This window comes from Ambystoma mexicanum, chromosome 4q, assembly GCF_040938575.1.
Source record: "Ambystoma mexicanum isolate Mex_15411 chromosome 4q, UKY_AmexF1_1, whole genome shotgun sequence".
Classification (NCBI taxonomy): domain Eukaryota; kingdom Metazoa; phylum Chordata; class Amphibia; order Caudata; family Ambystomatidae; genus Ambystoma; species Ambystoma mexicanum.
The window spans coordinates 297,739,634-297,764,103 of NC_090928.1; the positions used below are offsets into that span (position 1 = coordinate 297,739,634).

The 24,470-nt window shown below is 44.8% G+C and overlaps 1 protein-coding gene across 1 annotated transcript in view; it reads left to right on the forward strand.

Moving 5' to 3' along the window:
* The window catches only part of NT5DC1 (5'-nucleotidase domain containing 1), a 1,710,051-nt gene that overhangs the window by 1,077,782 nt on the left and 607,799 nt on the right, over positions 1-24,470 (forward strand). The window lies entirely within an intron of this gene.

Below are 24,470 nucleotides of genomic sequence, written 5' to 3' on the forward strand. Positions count from 1 at the left end.
CGAGACTTGGCCATCGAGGCTCCTGGTGAACTTAAACAGAACTGTTGACTCGTGCTGAGGAACCTCGATTGTGTGCTGTGCTCCACAATCCCACCTTACCCCGTGCACAAAATGTGGGGAAGTGAGACCCAAGCTCCCGCATCCTGACATATTATTTGTGCACACTTCTCTCTTTTCTTGAAAACTTTCCCGGACCCCTTTTTGTATTATTAGTAAGGTTTGGCAATAGGTTTCTTAGTATAGGCCTTCTCATTCAGGCGTTTTTCCACTCTGCAATCATTGTTCAATAAACACCCTTGATCTGTGATCACTTGTGTCTGTCTTTACTGTTGCCACCATCAGTTCCTTACACTGCCCCACAGGAAACTCTGGTGGTAGTGGTATCAGAATGCTTCTCCGTCACAGCAAGCTGAATGGGCCTCACAGGATGCTCCAAAGCCAGGTAGGGAAAGCTTCTGTACACAGTGGGCAGCGGGCAGACCTCTCGCCCCATAATGCCATGGCGGCAGGGGAGAAAAGCGGGGATGCTCTTCACTGAGAGCCGAAGATAGGCCTTTGTACTCCACAGAATACCATGTCCGCTGTGACAAAAGCATACTGGCTTCATTACTGTACCGGGTTGAAAGTCCCAACCACAGCTACTCCAATCTACACATTTCAGCAATGGAAGTCTCTACCCACCTGTCAGGGTAAGCGGACTAACAGCGCGTGGGTGGTGACAGGCCAGTGATTTCCTTCTCTGCTGTCTAATCAGATCTCTGTTCTCCATGTAAACCTACTCTCAGCTAAAAGTAGAGAGGATTTATATAGACAGCCAACACAAAATCCAAATAATGTACCAACTATGAAAGCTGTGGAGAGTTGGTCACCCTGCTGTTCACTGTAGCAGCCTATTCATTAAATGGACTATGACGGATCAAGGAAATGTCCAGTAGCTGATTTGTTAATCCAGATGTCTGTGGTCTTACTCCTGTGAATTCAGTGACAGGCAGCTACTGTCATTTAGATTTCCTTTGTGACCTGGCAGTACAATGCACATGAAGGGCGCAACACTTTAAAGAGAGTGCGCAAATAATAATCATACAATGGTTTTGTTTTAGTCAAACTACAAAAGTAAAGACGCAAAGCGTTTCCCGCGGTTTTTCATGACTGTATGCTACAATGTGCCTTTTAAAGCATTTATGGAAACTGTGTGGGTTTCAAAGGCACTTCTTAATGAGGGTTTATCGTGATAGCCAGCTACTGCAGCAACTTCTGTGCAAGCTTCCCTCAGTTGGCTACACAATTAGTGCTGTTATCAAAAGGTGATCATCGTTCCCACTGTCAGCTCCTCTCACTCACCAATGAAAGACAGTCCGTCAGTGACCAACAAAATCTGCAGCCTGCATTATTCATTTGATGCAGTGTTCGCTATTGGAAAATTGTAGCCCCAAAACAGCTTACATCTCGCATCTGCCCAGAGGTGATGGCTTTAAATGTCTACTTGACTGAACTGGGTTTCAGTTACAACTGACAAATCGAAAATATTGATTTTGTAAACAGTGTTCGTTATTTGGGCATTACTATCGACTCCTCGATGGTGAAACAGGTGATTAACAGTGCCACCAGGGCCTATTTTTTGGCGGTCGTGGTCCAGCTTTGCCAGTTTGATCAAAAAATGTGCCCGGTTTCCACTCATTCTGGCTCCATGGCTTTATCACCAAAAATGGATTCCTAAATTAATGTATGGGGTGGAGTTCCTATCGATGAATTCTTATTGGTCTGAACTTACAGCTCTTGTCTGGAAGAAAATCCTTGCCCTAACTCAATGTATCCCTATAGGAGCGATAAGGCACGAATTAGGTCTGGTGTCGCTTCGGGGCACGCTCTAGTTGGAGACTGTTGCAATTATATGGGAAAGCTTTGTCACCTTCTCTTGGGAGGTTTTTTGTCATGCTTCAGGAGGAACTATTATGCAAAACCGCAGGGGAGTTATTCCTGTTGCATACAAGTTGTGACAAACTGATAAGAGGAATCAGCTTATCAGAGGAGGAGCTGTGCTTCTACCCTGGAGCAACAGAAATTGTCTTTTGAGGCAGATTGGATCTCGAATAGAAATGCATTCAAGGAATAGTGTGTGCTTGAGCATTTTATATGGGATCTTAGAGCTTTTAACATTGTTCCACCTTATTTGATGAAAAACCTGTCATTTGATTTTAGGAACTCAGTTTTAAGAGGTAAATTGAATCTGTACCCGACTAAAGATGTTTTAGGTTTGCGGGCGGGCATTTTGAAGGATGAGTGAACCTGCTGCCATTGTAACAACTCTGTCGAAACCCTAAGGCACCCTGATGCTGAGGCACATAGTAATTGATTAATTTTAATTGTCTGAAATTCGTAATGAATTGTTTGGTAAATTTGTTTGGAACATGGATTGTTTAGTGTTAGAGGGGATTTTTGAAACATATTTTGGAACTTGAATGAAATTGCCATCAGAATTGCTGTTATTTATTTCTTAACTCTTTGCTGCTGTAAATGTTGATAGAGCTTGACACTTGTGAGTATATAATTATATTTATGCCTACACTTAATGGATTGTATATTGTGATTATTTATGGTTGTTCTAAACATGTCAAGTATTGCATGAATGTGTATTTCGGGATATTGTATGTGAAAAGCTTTTTTTTTTTTAAACAAAACACATTAAATGAAATACAAATAAATAAAAAAAGTATCAGTCACAGTAGGCTTAGCTGGCACGCATGCATACTGGCCCATACGGGGATATGGTTACTCTGTAAGCATAACGCCCCTCAAAACACCTTTGTACATACTAAGTGCTTAAGCAAGCATACATTGCCAGTTAACAAAGATGCCTTAGTGAAAACACATTGGCAGCCTTGCCAGCTTCCTGATGGCACAGTAATGGAGTTATGGTCAATTTACACAATGCTCCAATAAACACAAATTGCCATGTGCCACAATGGCTCAATACTGCACCAGTCGTGAATGCTCTTTTGGTGACGGGAGTGATTGGCTTCTTCCGGGTACCAGCATTCTGAATGATTCAAGGTTATTGTTTGCTTGTGAATATTTACAGTATAGTGGGCATATTAGCATGAGCGACTGGGTGTAGCAAGGGAGCGTAGTGTATGGAGCACAGGGGTGGAAGGGTTTCTCCTTACCAAGAAGTTTTGTAACATAATGGGCTGAAATGGTGCATTTTACAGCACAATTTTAGAGTACAAATGCCCATGCAACATTTTCTAGAAGCCTGTGTTCACAACATATGCCAGCATTGACATTGTAAATAACTTTTGTTATGCTGCCCCCACAATTCATGCCAGCACTGCCATGGTAAAACACTTTTATGATGCTGAGCCCCCAGTATATGCCAGCATTGCCACTGTAGACCACTTTCATAATACTGAGGATACAATATATGCCATTATGTGTACTCTAAATCGCTTTGATGTCATGGCCGTAATAAATACCAGAATTGACAAGGTGGATCACTTTCATGATGCTGCACCCAATATATATGCCACCTTTGCCATAGTAAAACCCTTTCTAATGTATATCATTGTTCATGACATTATGCCCACAATATATCCCAGCACTGACACTATAAGTCAGTTTCATGATCCTGTATGTATTTGATGTTGTGCCAATAAAATTGTGCCCAATAAATAAGCCAGCATTCCCATTATAAATCCCTTTCTTGTTGTCGTATACACTATATATGCTAGGATTGCATCTATAAATCATTTTGATGACATCAGTTTGACCCCATCCTGGCCAAATAGATGCATGCCATCATTCGCTCTTACACACACACACACACACTCACACTCACGCTCATCCAGTCAGTCACAATCACACAAATATACACATGCATGCATGCAGGCACACAGATCACTCACTCACATGCCCACACACTCATTCAAACTCTTGCACACACAACACATGACTTTCAATACGTGCACACATGCTCATACACGGTTTGATTTTAAAAAACATCTTTTGTATACTTCACTCTTCTCTCCAGTCCAGCAGACAACATTGTGCTGTACAGTCAAGCATGTGGTGGGTCTGGGTGAGGATCGGAGTTTGGTTGTCAAGCAATCTGTGCCTGGGTTGCAGCGAGTACACCTCTATATCGGCACTGTGTTCAGTCCTTTTATGCTCACAAGGACAAAAAGGGGAATGCACTATGGCATAAGGAGCGGGCCAAGAGGGATGACTGCCCAACCCCACACCTCTGCCACTGCACACGTTTTTCCTTTACCAACTAGGAACATAACACAAGACAAATTATTTTGCAGTGACGCATTGGTTTTTATTAAATAGACCATACAGGGATGATGAGGATAACCGAATAAGTAAAATTATAGTTCCAATGGTGCTAACAAGAGTGAGTGAATACCATTTTTTCTTTGTCTCATGTAAAACACGAGTCCTTTTCAAATTGTTTGCGCACAACTTTGTATCTGTAGGACTTCTGCTTTCTGCTGTACCAAGTTTCCTTTGGTACAGGCATCAAAGGAATACATGTGTTTACCTGCTCGCTGGTGACTTCAAACAGCTGCAACTCTGTTTCTTTAAAGGGGAAGTCTTTGTTTCTTATGGTCAGTGTTTTGCCAGGGCTAGGGAACTTAAATTGCTCTCTAAGAGAGTCAATCTTAGGATAAGGATTGTATTTAAGTCTTTCTTATTTCCCTCTTTGCCCTTGATGGGCCTTGGTGATTGTGGGGGTCGTGGGGCGTGAATGCTCATGTGACTGTAGTCAGTAGTGGTGGTTTCTGGATCCCCCTGTATACCTCCACTCAGTCCAGCATCCCCAGGGCGGTCCCCAGCCCCAGGAATCACCCCACTGTGGGTCCCCAATGTTACACAGGGGTCTCTGTCACGTCACAGCACTCATTGCCAATTTCTCTAATGAGTAACAGAGACAGACACACAAGCACAAACTCCCTTTTCACCCTAGCCCCAACCTAAGTGATACCTTCTTCAGTGGGTTGTATATGTGCACACCACTTATAATACATTCTCTCTCTTTCTGCTGCCTATATCTTTCTCTTCGTTCCTTAAATCCCTTTCTTTTCCAAGACCAATCTCACTGTCTAGCCACTGTGATCTCCGACGAATCACAATGAAGGTGTAAATGGAAAAATAGAATTGCCCTGTCTGTGGATGAGGGCCTTTTTCAGAAAGGTGCCATTACAATCCAGAGAATTACAATCAGTAATCCCTTACATCTAGTGTGTAAGGGATCTACACACTGCATGCTGTACTGCATGCTGTGGTGTTCGCCCAGGAAATAGGTAATTAAGCTCCCCGATCAGTGGTTCGAAGGGGCCTTGTCGCAAGGATCTGCGGATGGTGTGAAAGCAAGTGGTAGGAACTGACGTGTTCCTGGATAAACAAATTAACAGTTGCCTGTACATTTATGTATTTTCAGAGCAATTGGCATTTCTGGATGTACTTAGCAGAACAAATGTTTGTTTTGGACTTATTGGCATTAAATGGCATTAGAAATGGTTTGACTGTGTGTAAAGATTTAGAATACCTAGAAGTCATCATAAACTTGCGTTGCTTATTCATTCTGAACATCTCCTTTCTGCTTTGCTCCTGCTGCGTCACACCGCTGCTCAGTGGCAGAGAAGGTGTGAGGGAGGGAGTGAGGGTGGAAGTGTGGAAGGCCCCCTTTGGCCCATATATCATGGCCGCATGCCCCCTATCCTATAAATAAATAATAAACATGGCATGCTTCAAGCTCATTGATGGTGCAGGAGGTGAACTGAGCATTGGCCCACAGGGACAGCTCGCATCAGCCCAGGGGTTACTTGACAACTAATGTGTGCTTCACACGTCTTCTTTGTTGCCATCACCATCTACCAACCTTCTTGAAGCTTCTTGAGCCGTGGGCAGAAAGCAAATGCACACAAAGAAAAAGTAGCGCTTTTCAAAATAAAATGTATGTGTGTTTGTGAGGGGTTGTTTAGAATGTAATGCAATATGTTTGTGTGTAGGAGAGTTTGAATGAGTGTTCTCTGGTATGAGTCTGTGTGTTTTGACGAATCTGGACTATACGTCCCTTCTCCACAGAGGGGAGCCACCCACTTTGAGGCTCGGGAGGTGAGGGTGCTAAGGGGTCTAGGGGCCTGGGAAAGTGGGACCTCACTGGGAGTGACTCCGCTCTAGGGGACAAGGACTCCCATTCCTACGAGGAACTCCCTATCAAGACTACATTGTCTGAATACATGGGTATGAAAAGATGTTACTTCTATTTTGGATTCAACAAGTAATTACATCACTTCAAACTCTTTTGTTTCAGGTAATGCTGGATTTCCCCTGAGCTGAACAGTCAAAGAGGAATGACACACTAATTTTATTTGTAGCAGCAAACCTAAAAAGACGCGGAACGCGGAGGAGAGAGGATCCTATGAAGGTCCGAGCCTCCGAAGGGAAGATGTATAAGGGGCCATAGTTCAACTCGTGCAGAACCCACAATGAACATTGCTGTCCTGCGGAAACAGCCATTGCAAAAGCAGGTTTAGAAGTTGCATTCCAACTGCCACAGTACTCGGCAAGAAATACTGACACTGCAGAACCAAAGTACTCTGCACCCCAATCGTGCATTAGTAAAATCAAATTCTCCAGAATGAAAACCTTTAAGAGACAATTGTGCACCGCCTAACTCACCTAGGCGAAGCACCACACACAGCAGCCTTGTGCAATGAAAACCCTGGGATACTTAGAGTGGCACGACAAAAGTCCTGATTGGTGGCCCATTGAGGTATAACTTTGGTCTCCCTGCCCAGCCCACATCAGTCCCAAGTGTGTGCCCAGAAGCCAGTTATTCCCAGCCCTTGCCCTGGCTGGTTTGGTTGCAGGAGAAGAACGCATGGTTTTGGGTAAGGCTGGAAACTAGAAGACGGTGGTAGACAAGGAAGCAGCGGAAGAGGAGAAGACTGGATAGTTGGTGGCAGTGAAGAACAAGAGAAAGTAGGAAGAGCTGAATGAGACAAGAGGTGATAACATGAGGAATGGGGGAGAAAGAGGTGAAGAGAGCGGAAAGGGTAAGACCAGATGTGCTAACATCAGAGTTGGAGCAGAAGGAAGTGGAGACAAGGCCAAGAAAAGAGGTGATAACATCTGGATTTGAACAGGAGCAGCAGGGGAGAGCTGAAGGAGTGAGGAAATGTGGAAACAGAAGACAGAGTGATAACATCAATACTAGAGAGGTTAGAGGGGCTGGCAATAAAGAGACTGGTAACAATGCAAAAGAGTTAACAGAAAGAGAGCCCATCATTTATTGAGGTGGAGGGATCCAGACTCACAGGCTGGCCAGGAGAAGTGAAAGGAGGAGAGAGCTTCAAGGAGGTATTGAGAACCACTGAGAAGTGGGTAAGACCGGACCACACATCAAGGTCTGGGATTGATAAAGAAGCTGTGGTAATATCAGAGGAGAGCTTTATAGAGGTAGTGAGGAGGAAGGTGAGAGGATCAGAGACCGAGAGAGAGTGAGGATGACCAAAGCCTAGCCAGCCACAATAAGCAGTTTTGATGCAGACCAGGCCAGAACTTAGCAGGCCTAGATGGTCAGAGGAGGACTGGGTCAGGGAGAATAAGATCCATTTAGAGAAGGGATACAGGAGAAGGCTGGAGTAAAGTCATCTTGCCCAAAGACACCCTGCTAGTTCTCTCTACTAACCACGTGAACTGACTCATATTCTTAGAAGGACTAGTAACATCATTAGTCCAGGGGTTCAGGACCCTGGACAGCCCATACCTAGAAACCAAGGTAAGAAGAGCTTTTTAGAACGCCTTAGTTTGCATTGCCAAAGAAGCAGGAGCTGGCACACCCTACCAGGAACTGTAAGGACTGGGGGATGTGATGTATCTGATGATGTCAACCCTCCTTTCTCCGAGGTAGCCTCTCCTCAGGAGGCCAGGGGACCCCAGCCGCTACCTGATCCTGGGGGCGACTATTTGAGGTAGGACCACATGGGGACAGCAACCCTAGGGGGAGGGACATACATCATTGGGATGAGACATGGAATCCCCTGCTCCCTTTTAGGGATACCCCCTCAATACCTACGGCCTCATGGCATTTTGTGACAGTGACCCACAATATTCTCCAACACTTAGCAATAACATTTCTAAACATCATGTAGTTACAGCTATAACAAAGACTGACACGAGGAAGAGAGCAGCCAGAGTGAAGATTGCTCCGCTGACCCAAAGGGAGCGGTCTAGCTGCTGGGAAAATCCGATTTATTCCAAACAACTCCTTTCAGTAGTGCAGAAGTTTAAATATGGAGGCAGCGAGAAACACCAGGGATATCCAACTGGCTAAGTGCTGCCAGAGAAGCCAAGTAGATGTGACAGAATCGAGAAGTTGGTGAGCGTGGTGAAGAAGCAGCACAAAGAGAGGAGGAGATGGCGTCTTGAGTGGAGAAGCCGAAATGGGAAGGGAAGCAGAGAAGTTTCCCAGTGGTAAAAAAAACAAACAGAGCAGCACACCGAACGCCTCCAGCTGCAGAACCATGCTGCCGAACTGGGGAAAAGGAGCGGAGATGGTGAGAGAGGTGCTGAAACCTGATGTGAGGCAAAGGATCTTTGCACTATTACGAGAAGCTGGAGCAACACTCAGACTGCCTACGGACGTCCGAACGCACTGCTCCAGCTGGGAAGCGAGAGCAAAGTCAGAAAAGGAACCTTAGAGAGGTTAGAGAAGTGCAATGAGCCCTCCAAGAACCAGTGAGCCCAGAGTGGAAGGTTGCGGTCCCGGGAGGGAGATCGGGGAGCCATTGCCGGTGCTTAACTGAAACAGGAGCAAGTTCACTGTGGCTCAAACCACAAACTAAGTTTCAGAAGCCCAGTAAAAGAGAAACTTTGAGGGAAAACATGTGCCTGCAGACTTTGAAAGTGTTTGAATATATGAAAGTAATCTAGCAGAGGAATATACCAGGTATTCAGTAAGCCTGGTACCTGCACCCTAATTTGCATCAAGAAAGTGTATGAAAGAAAAAGAATCCTAAGAAAGAACCATGCCCTTGGGATTGTGAACTAAGTGAACTGTACCTTAAAGTCTTGACAGGAGAGTATACCAGGCAGAGTCCAGTATATGGGACGAATTCTGAGGAAACCTCATACCCTTGGAGTTGTGAACTGAATGTATTGGCTAAGAGAATTCTGGCAGGAGAGTCTACCAGGTGGTGCCAAGTTGGTGAAGTGAATAGTAACTACCACAAGGATGGAATTAGCCTCTTAGGCTGTAAAGAACTTGGATGTTCATTTTGTGAACTGTTTGTTTTGAGGAGAGAAATCTGGCAAAGGGAGTCCTCCCTGGAAATTGTGAACACTGTCCAGTTGGAACCTTTACGTTGGATTTGCATCTTTTGGTTAAACCTGAACATTTGTGCACTTCTGAAAGCCAAAGACATTATCCGTCACTCATTAGAGTTACTTTTAGATGAGAGGGCTAGGATAGGATGTCGGACACAAAGCGTTTTTGGTTTGGACATCTTGACACAGGACAGACAGACTCTTAGTTTTAGTTGAGGTAGGGAAATAGCTCCTAGAATAGGGACAGTGAGGCATTTACTACCCCCTTTATTATTTAATAAAGGTTTGTAGCAACAAACATGAGTCCTATGTGTCTGCATCTCATTTCTGATTCGTCACAGGAATCAAAGGGATCAAGAACTGTCAGGGCCTGCAACGCCATTGGAGGCCGGTAAACCTACCTGTGTGAGACATTTACCCAAAAAAAGCAATACCAGAAGGAGATCATCCTGGCAATTAGGGTTCTTAAGACTTTTCTTTTTCTGTGAGAAGTTGCTGCTTATCGTTTGTTATCCCATATGCACATACTCACCTAATAAGGTCCTTGATTTCCTACGTGACAATCCTTCATCCTGAAATTGTTTTAAAGCGGCCCAAACATCATGAACATGTTGCATAATGCTCGTTTGTAATATTGGTCTCCTTGCATCCTTCTATTAGGGTATTTGTTACCTTAAAGTACTGATCGTAATTATTTTACCCACATTTTCTACAATAGTGTGTTGTCAAATTAACCACTTTAACTTGTTATTTTTAAAATGCTCTTGAGGTAAAATGCCTCCCAAACCACCCTGCATTGCTTCGGGCTTCCTTGCTACGCTCAGTCACACACACTAATACGAGGGAAATATTATTGCCCAGTTCCTGAAAAATAAAATGGCACTTGCCTTGAATATTTATAATGGAGCACCCCCAAATGGCAATCGCTGTGCCATTGCTGCTTCAAGCACCACCCGCTTCCATGGAAGGTGGCCATCCACCAAACAGCATGAAACCTGAAGGTGATGTCCCAACTGCAGTCTTCAGTCCATATCACTCTGGTCCCTGGGGTGTGAACGAGGGCACCAGGACACATGTACAATCTTTATCTTTGGGACAGAGTTTCTCTGACAGGTCTTCAGAGTGTTCTGGTGTACAGTCTGAGGCACTGTACTATTACCTACCATACTGTAGGATTCTATATAAATATTCGGAACAGATCATTGGATTGGGGTATATTCGGACTGTCCAATTCCCTGCTTACTAAAACAATAGTGATTGTGACTAGTCTGCAGCGTGTCCTTAGTTTCGCATCCGATTGCCCTCCTGTGTCTGTCCCAGTAGCTTTTAGAATTACGTTGTTGATGCTGCCTGACAATTATGCTCGATGTTCCAGGAATTTGCGTTTATTGCCTACGGCAGAGCCACAGGTTCAAATCCCAGGAAGGCTAGCTTAACCTTTCATCTACACCAGATTGAACAAATGACTACAAATAAAAAGGGCAAGGACAATTCTTTTAGTGTTGCGATACAAGCCAATTATGCTGTGTGCCATGAAAAAGGTCACTATTATTTATCACCATCTCTTTTGAGCTCGCCAAGAAACTTTACATTATCAGGGAGGCAAAAGATGAGCTCCCTTTGACATATTATCTTCATTCTCCCAGCAAGGAAGGGCACTCAGCTAATCAGGTAGCTGGAACAGCCGGTGAGAATACACAATTCCTGTCCGCTGTCCCAGACACTGGAGGCTCTCCCGGGGTGGTGTTTTTCTTTGTTCTTTCAATGCAGGGAGCCAAAGGGAGCCTCTCCCTGTTGCCCCGCAGCTCCCAAAATTACCCCATTCCCCTCCTTAACATCTCCACCTATCTGTGGGACCAGAGCATTGTGCTCTGGTCCCAGGGCTCCTCCCGCCTGGCTGCCATAGACATGGAAAAAGGACTTAGTCCCTTTTCCATATGGTGTCAGGCATCTTTTTTTTTCTTTTTTCATCGGGAGATCGGCTCTGCTGGCAGCATGGATCTTCCAATGAAAAATTGTGAAAGTCATTCGCATCCCAGTCTAACCCCAGGGTGCGAATGGCTTTTATGCCCTGCAACTCAGGCAGACATGGTGTTTAACGGCTCAAAGCTCGAGTTGAGGCCCTTGCTTCAGTCGGGCCTGCCTTAGCTCAGGCTGACGGGCCGTTAAAGGCCATGCCCGCCCCCCTGGCAGGGCCTGAAACTCATATTCCATGCTGCTAGCATACAGCCTATCCTTTAATCCTGCAGTACTACTCTTTTGGTCTGGTGAGCAGGGTGGGGATCATGGCTCTCATGACAGCTGTATACAGCTGGGGAAAAGTCATTTCATGATTGACACAACCGTCCAGAGCTCTTACTCTCTGTCTTATTTACCGTTTCTCCTGCTGCAGATCCAGCTCCATGTTATCTGTTGAGTGTTGTACTGAAACCACGTTTGCTTATTAATGGTGCTTCCACGAGGCGATGATCATTACTTACTCTCTCATATGCCAGCAGCAAACAAAAGGAGGCAAAGACAGGTGTGCATGTGCTCTGTAGACCTGAATCGCCTTTTAGTGGCCTATTATGCTCTGGAGTCTACTACTTTGGGGGCAGCCGGGCGGTGGGTGCAACGAGCGCCAGGTTTCCCATAGCATCCCTGTTGATTCGTCTTGTGACTCCGCTCAGTTTTGAAGCGGAAAGATGTATGGAGACTGGCACTTACAGTGGCAGTTTGGTTTCTCCTCATGAATGTTCAAGTGGTTTTACTGTTTTAAGATGGTTTCCAGTGCTCTTGCTGTCTGCTTGTTGGTTATCCAAGCCATCGTGGCATGGACAGGCTTCCCTCCTTTGATGTGATCACCTGGCTATTTAAAGTAATGTGTCCAAAAATGATGGCCGATTTCAAATCCTCCTCGGTGGTGCTGCTGTGTCGTGAAGATGGAACTCTGCTGGTGTGGCCCTTTGAGCACTTACCAAAGGATTGACATGAACAGATTTTCTCCCGTGTGGTGTTTTTCCTCCTGATAAGAGTTTTGCCGCAGGGCCCACTTCCTTTACCTCTCTATACTAGTCAGAGCTTGGTCTTCCAGTCCACCAAGTCAAGAAGAATTGTTGGACCGCTTGCCCTCCCTCCAACCCTGACATGCCTTCACAGATGGCTTCGTGGTCATTCCCTCAGTTCACCTGTTCCATTTATAAAAATGCAACTCCACGTATAAAAGCAATCCTGCGGCGCACATACCCCTCACTTGCTGCTACATCATGAGAACTGTAAGTCTTGGCCACTGCCTCAGGAATGCATGAGCTGCGTTGGCAGGCTTTACATCTATGCCGAGAGCTCCTTCACACGAGAGTTTAGTGTTGCCCCCCCTTTACCTGATATGGAGTTCCAATAGTCAATATGTCAGAGGTCACAGTGGCTGGATGTTTTTTTTTTCCTGGTGTGGGGTCCAATTAGGCCTTTGAAGGAGAGGAATCTCCTCGAAACGCGTCAATGATTATATTGGATTATTGATCACATCTTGCTTTCTTCACGATTAAGTTGCCTTTGTTTGATTTACAACTTCTGGCTGAAGGATTTTATTTACGAACGGCTAGTGGAACTCCATATCACTAAAATGTGAAGGCCTTTTGTCCAAAATGAAATACTAACCGCTCTGTTGGCGGGAGCACATAGTGTGCAGGGGAAGGGAGGATTCCAATCTTGGATCCTCTTCTCCCTTCTTGTGTATAGTGGAGGCCTTGTGCCAAAGCCTCAATTCCTCCCCTGCACCTTCGATACTCTAAAACCAGCAGTGCTGGGATTTGAATTAATCACTAAAGACTCTTTTTTTTCTAAGAAAAAGGTGTGCACCCAGAAACCACCACCCCCCGATCTTTTGAGTACCCCCTTTACCTCCCACCACACGCTGCATGCACCTGGTGGGTTGCCAGATAGGGGTGTTAGCCATGCCTCTGAGTTTTGTGTTTCTGTGCTTCAATAATAACCTGGTGTTGGCAGAAGGACACACGCAGATATTTGGTTTGTCCAGAAGCCACTATTCAATAATTTTTCCATCCAGTGGCGCCAAAGGCACCAAAGTAACAGCCCAAACTAAAAACATATGCTCATCTGTTACATGGGTGTGGGAGGGTGAAATGTGGGGCTTACCATATTCTTCAGACTATGCTTCCCTTGACCCCTCACTATTGGCTCTGCTGGTTACAGTTGCTGGGAGTTTTAAGGTTGCAGGCCCCTGTGTTAAATGTGGTTTTATGGGCTGCTCATCGTGAATCCTGTAAAGATTATTACTCAGACGCCAGTTCCCCTGTCTAGTATTGTGTAGTGATCTGCTTGTTAGGATGCATGCAAGGGATGTTAAGTTGTTGTTGGAATGCTTGGATGCACGGGTGGAATGTTAGTGTAGTACTGGGTGAATGTGCGTCACTTAGAGTTAGAGCTGGCTGGGGTGTAGATGGTCCAGTGTTCTGTGTATGTAACCTATTTTATATAACTGCTATATGACTTATCTATGGAACTGGAATAAATCTACTTGTTAAGCATGGTATTTTTCTACAGTGGCTAGGTCCCATCATTTGGTGATGAGGTGGTCTTCTGGAAGAGTAGTAGGCCCAGGAGCAAGGAGGTTGCTTTGGGTGGACCAGTGAACATCCTCACATGCACTGTCCCCAAGGAGCAACCATCCACACCCTAGCAAGTAAGCAGTGGGGCGTTAGAGGAGAGGGCCAGGTCAGGTGGGCCAATTTACAACTTTCCAGTAGTGAGTCCCAGCAGTGAAGAAAAGTGAGGTAGTACTTTAGGAAAAATAACAGAAATTAAAGAAATAAGGAGTAGGTGGTGTGAATACCTGTCTCCAGCCTCCCAGCGAGTGCTATCAGCAATGACATTTCGCTGCAGAAAAGGAGCCCACATAGAAGAAGCGGCTTAGGGAGATGAAGGAGGAGATCTTTCTGCCCCGACAGTGGGTGGCATACTGATGATATCCTCCAACGTGGTACGGACTCTGTCCTGCGTGCATAACGCCTGACCGATATGTGCTAGGAAGCACTGCGCAAGAAGGAAAGTCGCCAGAGGTGGCGTGTTGGGCTGGCGGCGCGATTTAACAGAGGATTGCTTGGGTGAAACAGCAACGGGCGGTGGTGCAGAAAATGAACGTGTCGTGTTTGATCCCAGACAGTCCACTAAGAAGGAGAATCAGCCGTGTGTGCCAAGTGCGAGGAGAAGGAGGAAACTCTATCATCAGTTTATGATATTGGAGGGAACCGCAAGGTACCGTGATTCAGCATCAAATGTTAGAAGCCCAGCATAAGGCTCATGGTTTTGCAGCAGTCAGGAAGGGTGGCACTCAGTCCCACCAATCATCTTATATGTCAGTTCTTCGTGAATGTGATCACATGCTGCTAGAGTTGCTAGATGATATTGGGATGGCGGGTCAGAAAGAGAGTAGCAACATCTATGTTTATCGGAATGTCAAGAGGCCTGAGTTGATTGATATGCTGTTTGTGGTGGCCGCGCGTGCTAGAAATGGGTTCTTGTTTCTCCTTAGGGGCAGACGCGGAAGATGTTTAGGCTTGGTAGGCCTGTTTTTGGTATTCATCACTGTCTAGATGGTGTGGCCTCATGTTTAAGGTAGCTGAGGTCAGGCTGTTATTAGGTGCCCCAGGGGTATTATTTGGACATGAGTATGTGGGGAGTCCACATTGACAAAATTTCAGTTTTTCAACGACTTTACGGTAAACAAACATTTTATATTTTGTACAAAACACTTGAAGTGTTGGAGTAAGGTAACCAAATTAAGATCTGTTTCCTTAATAGCATGTGAAGATCCCAATGGGTGCAGAGAATGGTCATAAACCACTGATAAGAGCCTGGGTCCTGAGTCCCAAAAATAATGTTACTGTGTCTCAGTCCATTGTTGGAATGAGCTCCTCTGGATGATGTATCTAAGGGGATAGATACAAGCAAAAGTCACTCAGTTCTCAGGGTCGAGGTTCCTTAGACCACTGATAAATCTTGCTTTTGAGTGTTGACCCCCCTGGGCTGTAATCACCCTCTTGGGCCAGTTGCTGTTTCTCTCTTGGGTCAACTGCTGCAGCCCTCCTGGGGTGGTTATTGCCAGGCACTGGTGAATGTTGATTCCACAATCGTACTGTAGGCCTGGGCTACCTAAGCCACCTTTCTGACTTGGCTTCCTACGAGGACCAATGGCTCAAACCCTCAGTGCACATTATTTTCTTCCTTCCTCCATTCCTCTTTCAAACTCCTCCTCTGCTGCGCCCTACTTCCATGACAACCTTTCCCTCACATCCTCCTCTTCCCCGATCTTTTTCTCTCTGTCTCACTCTTCTTTCACACTCCATCACTAGCAACCTTGCCCTGTTCTATCCACTCTGCAATTCTTTCCCTCCTCCATTATCAAACTCTCAGTTAACAATATCCCTTCCTCCTCCTTTCTCTGCCACAGGACTCCAGACACGTCTGCACTACAGCCTCCCCTCACCCAGACTGAATAGACAGAGGGAATAGGGTGACGGGTGAACATCTCCCTGGTTGGCTGTTCTGGGTTTTCCTGGCCTTGATTGACATTAATCCCTGTGTCCCCTTCCTGCTTCTGTATGTAAGCCACCCCCCGCTTTAACTGCGGAGTGGGAAATTTCCAACAAGTGCTGGTCTTTTTCCTCACTTTTCGGTCAGCAGGACACAAGTGTTGCTGCTGTTTCCTGACTTGCTTTTGTGTATGTATGGTACCTTCTGGCACGGGCAAACATCCAGCGTATGTGCTTGTTTAATCATAAGGAACGTTTTTTGGGTCTCCCATCCAGATATCCCCTCTAAGGAAATGGGTGTCACTTTATGTTGTGGGGTGTCCATGTGCCCTGTCACCTTTCCCACTCCAGTTTGCAAAATCTTGGATACGTTGTGGGGTTTCAGTATTTGGGAATAGATGAGGCATTATGGGAGATATAGCCGCAATTCCAACTTCATGAATTGGAAGTTCTTTTTGTCTTTTCAGGAAATGATTGGCATCCCGACCTTTCTCCCTGGACCCCAAAGTCTGAAAAGGGGGTTTCTTTACAAGCAATGGGGTGGACTTTGACAGGGTCATGGAATGGTTGCAAAATTACTCCTGTACCCCTCCCCCCCACTGAGGGATAATGATAATGATGTGTTATATATATAGGGCTTACGCAAAGCGCTTTACATAGAACATATTTACATACAATATCACCCAACCGTTGTCATTTATCGACTTCAGAAGGATGCATGGCTGAGTTGGCCTTGCTGGGGTTCATAACTGCGACCTGTAGATCACACACAGATCGCAGCAGCGAGCTCTCAACCCTCTGAGCTATATCACATGCAGTACACTTTGACTTTAGAAACCCACCTCAATGGGCCGGTCCACTGTGAAGTTGTCACTGTGCACTGACATTCTAATATTTATAGGAAGCCTGGGTGCCGTGTTAACGTCAAAGCACCAAAAAGAACATGGCAAGAAGTGTGGCGCATTGTGCCCCGTGATGCCAGAAACACCTTACTATTTCACCTTCTAAGACTTTTAAATAGTTCCTCTATTTTGCTCAGGACAGGACATACTATCACCTATTTCGCCATAAATCTAAGTCTGACACGTTATTTAAAAAAACCCCGAGGAACACTTTTTTCAGTCCAATTTAATAATGCGGATGTTTTTTTTCTCACAGGGCTATCTATAACTCTTACGTGCCATATACTCATTTTTTCCATACGCTCAGTGAGCATGGATATTACTGAGGACACATGTTTTAAATATTATTACCTTATCAATACCAAATGTGAACTGCATGTGTCCAACATTTTGGAATCATTTCTCAATTCAAAAGGCGATTCTTCATATCTGGGCACATTGCTGTATGTTTCATTCAAGCTCGGGCTTCTAATGCGTGTGATGCCGAGCCACACCACATATTGCTGAATACCATGCATGGAACACAACACATGTCTCAGCCATATCAATATGCAGAAGAAACACATGTATTTAGAAAGCAGGAGCACCACGTGCAGCTCAGAGACATCTACTATTTGTATACATCATTTTAATTTCTTAACTTGTTTTTTTATTTTGCATTTGTGAAAGCAGCAAATACTGATTTTAAAAGTCAAGGAGTTTCTACAACAGAGGCATGCATTTGGCTTTCCCTATGTGACGGATCCGAGGAGTTTGTCACTTCTCCCCAATGGGGAGCTACCTTCTTTTGGACTAGGGAGGTGAGCCTGCTACTCTTAATACGCACAAGGGGGCAGGGGTAAGCAGGTATCCTTCTGGAGGTGACTCCCCCTTAGATAACAGGAAGACCCCAGAGAGGGACTTTAATCACCATCCTTTCTTCCGAGACACTGACAAAGTTGTGGTGTATATAGGAGTAAAAGGGTATGTTAACCCTAGGCCCCCTTTAACGGCTAGTGCTTCTGACTCCTCGTGGAAAACAACAGAAGAATGGAAAGACCAGCCTTCTGGAGGCACATCAAAACAAGAACCAATCAGAGAAAAGTATCTGCAGAGCCGCAGAGTTCAAGAGCGCCCCAGTGCACAGTGGGAAGAATGACAGCAATCTGCACTAGGAAAGTGAGAAGAGGAGGCCTGTTACTCACCACACCGAAATCAGCTTGGGGTGTTGGTGTAGTAGCGAATTAAGGCTTTCCGGACCACCACTTCAGCCTGGATCCCGACAAGACCCACGGATCCAGGCCCTCTCAAATCAAGGTAACTCTTCTCTACGATATACCCCTGTGCTGTTCTAGCAAAGACAGACAGAGGTATTGATCGTATCAAAGAGCGGGGAACACGCGAATCGCCAAACCAATGCTGCAAAGAAAACAGACTGATATTAATTGCCAGTCTATGAATTGTAATACCAACCACCCCAGACGCCAGACTAGCAATACCTGGTGATTTGGATGGAAGGGACGTGCAGAATCAGAACCTATTATTGAATAATAATAATGAATAAGGACCCCGAAATAGTTCACCTATATTCTGAGAGTGAGATAGGAGAAACAGAGCCTTACCTTCAGAGGAAGTGAATAGGTCCTGGAGAGGAGGACAAACGAATGGGATAAAATAACAAAAGGAAAGATTAGTAGAGGTGACTAACCCGTGCGGCACGAGGGCCGCACTAGAGACTGGTTGGTGCACTGGGCAGCAGAGCGTTCAAAAGTGCACTTGTGGTATTCTTTTAACAATGAACAAGAGTCCGGGGGCCCAGGATAGTTTGTACCAGTTGCACAATGTAGTGTGCAAAGAAGCAAAGGTTCTGCGGGATTACACGTGAACAGTCCTACACAGTGGTTCTTGAATGGAGGACACACACTCTAACTTGCTAGTAACGGGATACTGGCAGAACCAGAGTATGGACAAAATGGTAAGGAATGGTGTGCTTACATTATCAGGGAATGAGGCAGTCCAGGAAGCAATTTGCGGTCAGCAGCGAGGAGTCAAACAGGAGCAGAATCGGAAAGCAAGGGAAGTCCGGGACATAAATCCGAGGTCAGCAGCGAGGAATCAAACGGGAGCAGAATTGGAAGGTGAGGCAGTCCGATACACAATCCAAAGTCGGCAACGAGGATAGTTCAGGTAAGGAGTAGAGCGGAGTAAACAAACCACACTAAGTTCCAAGCGTCACAACAGGCAGGGGTTGAGCGGAGAGGAATCCGGTAACAAGAAACAGAAGTCAGGAATATTGAACGCATGGTAGTTAGTAATGCCACGATTAGAAGCACCGAGCAGGCGCCAGCGCCAGTTTTGAACGGTTTGGAGGCGTGGCTTCTATGGTCACGTGACAGACTGGATCAGGCTGCTGAGTCACGTGACACAGGGCTTCTTCCGTGTGGATAGTCTCCATGTCAACTTTCACCGCTGCCAGACCAGACGGAGAACCGTGCATGTTGTTTCAGGGTAGCCGAACGTTTTGGCCGAAAAGACACCTTGTGGTACGCTGAGGAATTTGAACCACACTGTGATGTAACAAGGCCCCACAGTGAGTAGACGGAGCCTTGCGGCACTGCAGGCAGAGAGAGTATGAGATAGTTTGGGGTACCGAGGTAGAGCCGGAACAACTGCCTGCAGACCTCCACTGCAAGCAAGTCGAAGTGGAGAGAATACTTTGGTTGAAGTGGAGTCGAGTGGACAACGTGCCCAAACAGGTCCACGTCAGGAGGGGGCCTGTGTTGATTCCACCATCCTCCCCGGGAGACCCGCAGGACAACTCCAGGTATGGGGGTGCTCAAAAAGAACAGGAGGTGGGGGGGCAACACATGAAAGGGACAGAAAAGCCCTGAGGAGGCTCCAAAGTGGAGAGATAGACTGAGAAAAGGCAGGGAGTGGGGGAAAAGCAAGAACAAATTCCCAGTGAGAGGAGAATACAGAGAAGCCCCAGAGTAGAGAGGAAGCAAGAGAAACACCCCATAGAGGGGATGATTGCAAGAAGCCCCAAGGTAGATGTAAAGCAAGAGTGGAAAGGCTACCAAGGGACCTCAGAGTGTGGGAGAGAGAAGGAAGGGTGCCCCTTAGTGGGGAAAGGAGGAAGAAATTCCTGGTTTGGGAGTAAAAGGAGTAGTGCCTAAGAGTGGGGAGAAAGAGAATGACTTGAATGAGAGACGGAAACATCTGGTTGGAGCCAGGATGACATTTCAACAGTAAAAGTACTGCATGTTTGGGGATTGTTCACATAGGCACAGGTACACAGTGAAGAGACACAAGGGTGGGGGTTAAAAACCTGATGCTGTCCTCTATACGGGCGATGGCCTAGAATATGTGTGGGTTGCTTTTATCTTTAGTTAAGGAATAATTAAAGAGCTTAGGTTAGAATAGGATTCGGGACAGAGGACTTCATTTCCTTTTGGACACCTTGACAACCTGATGAGCACCTCTTTTGATTTTCTTTATGTAGAGTAGAGAGTAGAAACACCAGTTAAGGGAAACATTAGGTCTTCTTTCTTTAATGAGAAAATCAAACCTTCTGAGAAACATGTCTCCTTGTTCGTCTCCTGCTTCTGACTTATCACACCTAATACAAATATTTTGAGTACAACAATGCAACAAATATGTTCTAACATGCTCATAGCTTACACAGTGCCCTGTGCACCACATGATTCCTGCAGTGCTGGCGGGTGTACACTTGTTTGCCACAGGTTACTAGGCAACACAAACAAGTTTAAAGAAGAGGAGAGCGCCCTGCATTCTCCATTCCTTCTGGGGGACTCTGGCACTTCCTGGATGTGTTCCCAACTAGGTCCCACTCCCTTTTTGCCTAAAGTGAACACTCCAGTGCAGCAACCAGAACAGAAGATGCACATCTTTTTTTTTAAGTGTTTGTAGTTTTATTGTGGGTGCATGTATGTTTGTGTGTAATGTATGCAGTGATGCAGTGTGTGTGTGAGCATAGGTGTTTCGAGTGGTCCTGTGTATGTATGTATGTATGTTTTTGCATGCTTGTATTCTTGTGGGGAGGGCGGTAGCAAGCATCAAGGCAGATGTTTATTGAGCGCTCTGGGGTCAACTACATGAATGTGAGTTAAAGTAACCATACAGGCATGGATAGATTCTGCCCGCAGCCTCATGCATGTGATTTACTGTGAATATTACTGGCATATGGTGTGGCTACTGGATGCAGCTTCATGAAAGTGATTTACAGTGACCATTATTGGCATAGAGTGAGTGTGGATGCAGATTCATGCATGCGATTTCCAGTGACCATTACTGGCACTGTGGCTATAGCTCCATGCATGTGATGTCCAGTGACTATTGCTGGCATAGATAGGTTGTGGCCACATCCTTATGTATTTGATTTACAGTGACCATTACTGGCATACTTATATTGTGGGCTCAGCTTCATGCAAGTGATTTATGGTGACCATTACTGGCGTGGATAGTGTGGCCGCATCCTCAGGAGAATCTTGTCAACTGCTCCTGTGTACTGTTGGTGACATGGCATTATCTGGAATTTTTCATGAGTTACCCTAAATAACCAATTGTGAGGCTTTTTACCTAATTGATCTAAATAATTGTGCTTTTTAAAATGTCAAATGTCAACACAAAATCTTTAAAATAATTTTCAGGGGACAAACTCACCACAACCCAACCTCATGGTAACCCCACTACACATTTATGGTCTCTCTCACTTGGTAGGCTTGTTTGCTCGCCCTAAATTTATAAAAATATTTAGGCCCCTCCACTGAAGAAATACATCATCCAGGATTGTCCATCAGTCGTGACATTTACTGAATTGTATATGTAACCAATTGTACCCTGTCTCTTTTGACCCCATTATTCTCAAAAAGTGTACTGCAAAATGCACAATTTCTACATGTTGTTTCAATAATTTTCTTGGTGTAAGATCCCCCATTAATTATTGTGTGGTACCTCATTTTGCTCCATCGCTTGCACTAATTTGCGAAATATTTAGGCCCATCCACTGAAAACATTCACCAGGACTGAACCATGAACCATTTAGAATTGTGGCTTGCCCTCAGGAGCCGCCCCATGTTTCACCAGTACAAAAAGCTGCCTCTGCCACTAACAGTACAGTTCTTATTATATCATGCTAAACGGATCTAATTGGTGAAGTTATGTTGCATATTTTACAAATCATTGAATATTTGTAAGGTTCTGTTGCAAAATTATTTTGTTTCAAATTGTGGGGCATTTGTGGGTTTTTATCTTTGAAAAATATTTTCATTTTTTAAACTACCAAAGTTGAGAAATAATGAAAACATGTGATGCTTTTATTTTTTTAAAACAAACCTTTATTTAAAGATTACAGCATAGTACAACACAAAGTCCACATCCCTGTTTTACATCATATCTTTTGTAATTCAGTTTGTTATTGTAGGTTTCTCCCAACATTAAGCATCCAAGAGACACTAGAAACACAAAGATTGAACCTCCAAGTTATGTACCTCACTTTGTAAGCTAATAATAACAACTGTAGTTAGATGGATCATCTTTGCATCATTACAGGGTTTGATAAACCTTGGAGGTAGAGCCTGACGCGTAATACATCTCGAAGACCCTCTCTGGTCAGAAATAATCACCAAGGCAGTCTCTGTCTCACAGCTCCATCCCAAATCTTACATCCAGACAGATTCCAATGGTACTATGTTATTGTTCCAGGACCTCATGATCCACGAATCTCCAATAGCCGCCCTCTAGGTAAGATAGCACCAATCTGCATTGACATTTCCCGAAGTCTGTTTCTATTAACTTTTGACTCGCTAGGGATCAGGCGGAAATTTCCCACTAGAAACGGCTGGCATGGGCCCTTTCAAAATGGATGTTTTGGAAAACGGTGCACTAGTTATTAAGCATTCACCGATAAGTGAACCCCGCCCACTTCAGAAGTCACCGGCTATAGGGAAAATGATAGACAACAATCAAGTACAAAAGGATACCAATACAGCAGAAATCCCGGCAAGGAACCAACTGTCTGGTGGGAAACAAGGGGAAGAGAGTATTACGCCAAAGACTCCAACACAACAAATGGAAAAGGATCAGCCGGGAGAGGGAAATAAGACCCCACAAGAGGAGGAAAGAATTCGACAGGTCCAAACACTAAATTTAGAAAGGCCTCCAGGCAAACAGGTGGACTGTATAAAAGCTCCTCAGATGAATGAATCATCGCCTTGACTGGACCAAAATCCATATGAGTAGGAGCCAAGAACCGTTGACCCCAGTTAGATCAGGGGTCCAGGACCCAAATAACCATCCAGGACATAGAAGTAGAGGAGCCATGACTGTAAATAGGTCAGAATATGACCAACTTGGAAAGCACTCAAGGGACAATGTATCAATGGAGGGGTCCCGAAATTCTGGAAGACCAGTGACATCGTTACCGTCCCCTAAAACCAGACGGTTCAGTGAATTATCTTCATCAACTCTAAAAGAATCACCAACCAAAAAATCAGACATGCAAACAGTATGAGGCGATAAAAGAAGGAGTACAACACCTCAATCTTAGCAAATTTAACAACAAAAATGACCTACATTGAAGGATATATTACTACCCTAGAAGAAAGAAATAATAACCAACAAAAATGCTGGGAGAAAAAAGTAGAAGATCTCAAAAAAGATCTTAAAAAACTAGTAGATTTGCTCCAAGCGGAGAAGAAAAGGCAAACGGTAACGGATCAAACACAACGGGCCCAAAATGACATCAGAGAAAGGTTGAAAGAACTGGACGCCCTGCAGGAAACAAAAGACAAGGTAAAAGAGAAAAACAGGGACCCTCGAAGTACCAGCGCCACGTCTGCATTGAAAACGGGAGAATCAAGTCTCCTAGCTATAAGCAATCCAAGGGTACTCAAAGTATCAATCAAAGATTTCGGAGATCACGCCGCTACGATCACCCTTCGGAGTGAAGCAAAAATCGAAGAGGTCTAATACGAAGAATGTGTAGCAAGAAAAGGAATGCTCAGAAACAATTGAATCAGCAAAAAAGAAGCGAAACACCAGGGGCTCCCCAAGATCAGCTGAAGAGTTTATGAAAGATACAGATCTGATGAACCTCTCACAACACTGGGAAGACAACCCTGGCGACACAGACCAGGAGGTGTTTATTGTCGAAAAGGAGGAGGAAACAAACACCTTAGCACAAGAACAGTCAATAAGCAGAAAAGACGTGGGGGAAGTGTATGGAAAAAAGGAACTGGCAAGCCCTGAAGAGCGTCAAGAGTCATATGCAAAGCCCAATGAAAATAAGAAACGACTCAGTAGTAAAACAGCCAGTAAAGAGGATAAGGAGAGATCAAGATGGCAGGCAACTCCAGAGCAAAGAAGAGAGGCAAACAATGTAAATAGACACCAAAGCAAAAATGCTAGAACAGAGGATGCAGAATGCACATTCAAAATTGAACAAATCAAAACAATTAAAGACTACATAATCTTGAACAGGAGAACTATTCTAGAAATAATAAGCAAAACAACGACGCTAAAAAGTATTAAGTCGGAAGACATCAAATTAGTGGAGCCTTATCATAGAGGTAACACAGCAAAGGCCTATCTTCATGTCAAGGCAGTAGGAATTCAATATATAAACCCGACTGCAGTTAGAGAACTGGAGAAAATCGACTTCATACTGTCAGAAATAAAACCTGCAAATAACAGCGAAGAAAAACTG